General features: G+C 37.2%; 1 non-coding gene across 1 annotated transcript; it reads right to left on the bottom strand.

Moving 5' to 3' along the window:
- Positions 1–4610: 4610 nt before the first annotated feature.
- On the bottom strand, positions 4611–4729 carry LOC120179164. Its single transcript, XR_005521588.1, has one exon. It is a non-coding gene; the product is annotated as a 5S ribosomal RNA (ribosomal RNA).
- Between the last annotated feature and the right edge of the window lie 951 nt (positions 4730–5680).

The following is a 5680-nucleotide window of genomic DNA, read 5'->3' as shown; positions in this document are numbered from 1 at the left end:
ATTCAGACTGCAATTGATACTCTAACTCACACAAAAAGTCAGAATGATGCGATAATAATGCCCTCTCAACCCCCGAATTTGAGATATTAAAGAACGCTTCTTTCTCCCAATATGCCCGAAGATTTCAAATTTCCAAATTCTCACATTCTCAACGAATTCATGCAAATTAGATCTCAAATCCTGATTATTACTCCACACCGACTGAAGAAACTCATAAAACTGAGGGTACTTGTTCCAGGATGCAATATAACAGAATGGTCTACCTCCCTCCACAACCTCAATTAACTGACTACGAAAATGAATAGACCGGTGAGCAGACCCCATACGATCAAGGTTAACAACCTGAGCATTCAGCCATGATTCGCACATCTTACCATTAGCTAGACAACGATCTAATCAGTGATAAAGTGTTCCACAAGTCCATGTATAAGGTTGTCCTTCATACCCCAAATCAACTAAACTTGCATCCTGAATAAACTCCGCAAAAAGTTTAATGCCCCTCGTGATACTTCTAGCACCCCTTTTATGTTTCTCCGCATTAACAACCGCGTTAACAACCGTGTTAAAATCACCTCCTAATAACTACACTTCTGATCCTCCCGGATCCAACTCCAAAAGCAACTGCCACAAGTTCCTTTGAAGTGCTTTACAAGGGCTAGCATATACAACATTTATGTACACCCCATCCATCTGATCACTATGTCGACAATGACAATGGACGAACTGATTATAGATAGCAATAACATCCACCTCCACTGAATCCTTCCACATCACCCACAGAAGACCGCTAAAACCTCAAGCTTCTACCTGAAATGAAAAAGAAAATTGCAACTTCAACAAAACCTTATCCGCTTGCACACCACTTATATGAGACTCCAAAAGAGCCATCATACTTGATTGAACATCATTCATAATGGAACTAAGCATACGCCTGAAAGTGGGACTCACCGCCCCTTGAAAATTCCAAAATAAACAATTCATAATGAAAGAAATGAAAGATATAAAACCAACCTTAGTCTCACGTAGAATCCTCCAGATCATCTCCGGATTCAGAATCTTCCATCGACTTACCATTGCTTAATAAACCAGCCTCTACTAGCTTCATTCGAATATGGTGATCCCAATTCTAAGGATTCCCATTATCTAAATTCCCAAGTTGTTGTGAAAGCTGTTGAACCCATTCCTGAGCCGTTAGTCATTTGCCCCTTTCAATAGTACCGACTTCAGTATCCTTCCCCCGGTGCATACTCTTACTGGGTGCAAAATAAACCCCTTTCACCTGATGGCTCAGTTTTGGAGCAAGAGGCTTTCTGCCATCCAAACCCTTCTCCACAATTGACACAACTTTATGAGTACCAAGAACATTAGAGACTGAGTGTGACACCACTTTAGTTTGCGTCTTATCAGTAGAGGGAATCACCTTAATTCTATCTACCGCTAGACTATCCTGACTCTTCTTCTTACTAGGATTCGATGACATATAGGTCGCATTGAGGTTGTTTCCTTTAGGCTGATTAGCCATGGCATAACTCTCTAATGGTGTCTTTCCTTTAGCCCTTTGTTGAACTATTTGTGAAAGAGGCCTTTGGACGTTACAACCACTCTCCACGACAATAACTTTGTCATGATCATCCGCCAAAACCAAGAACCTAGTATTACTTATACCCACTGTTGTTTTTCCATTATTCACTTTCTCTCTTACATCCTTCGTAACCCGACACTTCCTTTTGTCGATAATCATTCATGGACCATAGAGGTCCTCATCACAAGAATCGAAAGCTGGCCCTGACTTCGCTAGTTCACCTTGAGCCATAGCTTCTAGGGTACTTCCCTCTGTAATTGATTGCTTACCACATTTCCCACTGGAATGGCCATAAATACCACAAGAGTAACAAATATTTCTTAGACACTTATACTACAGTTTCTGAATAAACCCATATATTTTGATACAAGACTTTAAGGGTTTCTTAAGATCCATGATCAAAGATAGTCTTGCAAACTTCCCCTTACCCGCTACTTATGTGTTATAGTCAACCTTCACCACTCTCCCAACAGTATCCGCGATTCGATGGAATAATGTTTTTGAATAATATCTATATGGGAGGACATGTAACCGAACTGATAACTCCGTAAAAAGACTATGTTTTCTGTCTTTCTACTCAAGTTATTGCGTGTCTAAAAGTCATTATCATAGCATTTTAGTTGCATTTAGTTGCACTTAGGTCATATTTGCATGTGGTGGATAAGTTTTGCCTAGGCAAGATTTATTTGGCTTAACTGATGCTGCAGAGGAGAAATGTTTTGTGTTGGTTGTGTTAATGCAGGAAATAATTAAGGAAGAATTTATTTGCCAAGACAAAAACTATTTCCCAGGGCTAGAGGAACATAAGAAGATGACAGTGAGGAATAGACTTATCTTGCTGAGGCAAAATTTATCTTGCAGACCTGACATGACTCAAAAACTGTTAATGTCATTTGCCCAACTTCATCCTTACGTGCAATCAAACCCTTCAAGAAAATTGACTACTTCTAGCCGCCTTTCTATTAATAACATGGGTAAGTCAACGAGGGTATTTATGAAATTTCTAAGGACACAAAACCCTAGAAATTTCCACTATAAATACCTTATTATAATCGTCCAACAAAGAGATGAAGAAAGGAGATGATTTACCCTAGGCATGGAGTAAACAGCTGTAGCACCTTATTTTCCACCATTCCCCCACTCAATTGTCATTGGTGTCTTCCATAGTCAGACTTCACTAGAGCATCGGCTAGGCCATCGAGAGAGGCTGGCCATTGGAGTATGCGTGGTGGTGGACAGAATGTCATGACAGAGCTCTGTTTGGGAATGTTTCTTCCTTAGTTCTTAATTTCCAATCTGCTTAAAGGGCTTGTACTTAATGTTTAACTCTTGGATGATATTTGCCGCACCATGAACTACTTTACTTGGTGTTGGTTATGCTTTTGATGAAATGTTGTTTGATGTTATTGAATGAAGAAGTTCGTTTATGCTTAATATTGTTTTGTTCATTGTTTTAACATTTTGCCTTGACACTGTAAGAGCTTTCGAGAGATTACCCGGTGTCTAGACAAAACATTCATAGACTTTGTAAGAGTTTTCAAGAGATTGTCATTCTTCTAGGAATATATGCCTAATATCGAGAGAGTTAGGGAAGATCTATGTGAACAATGGGACTGATCCGAGATGGTGAGGTTCTAATCTGCCTTAGTGATAAGGAGAAGATTCCATTCGACTAAAAGGGGTAACTACTTGAGTAGGATAGACAACGATTGTAGTTTACACTGAGGGTATTGCCACAATAATAGTTTGACAAACCAAGGGTTGTAGTTCACGCCGAGTAGTATTATTGTAGCAACCATTCTTGAATACTCCAGTAATCCTGTCGGGCAACTTAAGCATAACACACTAAGTCATTCTAGACATAAAATAACTTTTTGCCTTAGCAAAACCAACCTAAGTGCTCCGTAAAGAGATTTATTTGAATATATTGAACCCAACACTTTTAATTGCCTTAATAATTTTGATTTGTTTACTTTTACAATTTTTTCTTTCCTCAACTAAACTTTTCTACACACCATACTTCACAATATTTCTTGCCTAGATAGTACTTTCCCATTCGTTTATTTCTTTTGGTACTGCTTGTTTTTGTTTCGACAAGAATTACAGGACTAGTTCATGATACCTAGCTCTGGCTATAGCAAAACCATCAATAATTTCCACCAATCCCTAAGGAGACGATAACTATACTTACTATTATATTACTTGCATTGATTATGTATACTTGCATAGATTTACTTACCTTAGCATATACATTCACAAGCTATCACAAACCCAAACAAGCATTTAAGAAGGATGCTTCTCAGCCATTGAAAACGATATACTCCATGGTTGCATCGTGAGGTAACTACTATAGATCGTCCAAGGCCCCTCGATCAAGGCTTTCACGTAAACCTCTTCCCTCAAAAATTTAGCCAAATAATAGTTGTTATATAAGTATACCAATTGCACCTATCTAATTGGCTTCCATAGTGCCAAAACCCTAGACAACAAAGTCTTAAACCCAATAGAAAAATCAAGCAAACAAATCACTAGAACTTGACTCATGCTTTTGTCGATCTTGTTATGAACACGTTCTAAAAAATCGCACCATAATTATGGGACATGAATTGTCCACAATGGAATCCTCATCCAAAACTTCAACATCATCTATATCACATAGAAAATGAGATGGTCGTGTCGTCTCCGAGTTACCTGAAACAATATAAGCATAAGACGGTCTATTGACTTTCATTCCCTCCTAAACGCCATTCGGCTCCCCAGTTTGATCCTACTCAACCTCCCCACCATCTGCTTTCATATCGACTGCATCATCTCTATGATGATTCTCATAATTTCTCTCAAGATTACAACATTTTTTATTTTGCATCTCTTGAAAACTTCAATGGCGAGCACAACCTTTCCAGGATCGACAGTGATGACACCACCGCCTCATGCTCCAACGGCAGTGCTGGTTGACCTGAAACTTTCGTGAGGTAGGGTTTTACGTTAGGGTTTAGGTTTTCCATTCAACTATTAACCAAGGCTATGAAGGGTGCAAAACGAGGACTTCCCAAGAGCTCACCCATCCTAGTACTACTCTAGCCCAAACACGCTTAACAATAGAGTTCTGATGGGATCCAATGCATTAGTGCTGGTATGATCGCACCCAAATATTATATTAATATTAAATATATAAATTAATATTATTTTGAGTATTAATTCTTTAAAGGGAAAAGTTAAGAAAATGAGTAACAGAAAATTAGACAGTAAGTCTTTTTTTGCAAAAAAATAAAGAAAATTATGTTGATCAGAAAAATGGAATTATAATGGTCAATCTATTTTCCGCCAACCAAACACTGAAAAATAGGGAAAAAACATTTTGCGGAAAAAACAATTACAATGAAACAAACAAATCCTATTTTTTTTCAAATATCTGATTGATTTAACGCTTTTAATCTATTTAACTCGTTAATTTTTAAAACATATTTTATTAGTTTAAAAATATAATATTAAAAAACGTGATCTTTATATATTTAGATTATAAAAACACACATAGTTATGGAAAAACCTAGCGATAACCTTGTCGGAAATCGTAGCGATAATGTTATAAGAAACACTACACTACAACAAAATAGGTTTATAGTGGCATTTTTAGTGGCGTTTTAGAACAAACGTCACTAAATACTAGTACTTTAGTGGGATTTTTATATAAACACCGCTGAAGATTGTACTTTAGTGGCGTTTTTAAACAAACGCCGCTGAAGATTGTACTTTAGTGGCATTTTATACAAACGTCGCTATAGACTCGTACTTTAGTGGTTTTTTATACAAACGCTGCTAAAGACTCATATTTTACAAATGTCGCTAAAGACTCATACTTTAGTGGCGTTTTTATAAAATAAAAAAATCGCTATAGACTTGTACTTTAGTGGCATTTTTATACAAACGCCGTTAAAGACTCAACCTTTAGTAGGGTTTTTATACAAACGCCACTAAAGACTCGTACTTTAGTGGTGTTTTTATACAAATATCGCTAAAGGCTCGTACTTTAGTGGTGTTTTTATACAAACGTCGCTAGAGACTCATACACTTTTAATTGCCTTAATAATTTTGATTTGT

Source organism: Hibiscus syriacus, unplaced genomic scaffold, assembly GCF_006381635.1.
Source record: "Hibiscus syriacus cultivar Baekdansim isolate YM2019G1 unplaced genomic scaffold, ASM638163v2 tig00112402_pilon, whole genome shotgun sequence".
Taxonomy (NCBI): Eukaryota; Viridiplantae; Streptophyta; class Magnoliopsida; order Malvales; family Malvaceae; genus Hibiscus; species Hibiscus syriacus.
This window is presented reverse-complemented; position numbering and strand designations above follow the sequence as displayed.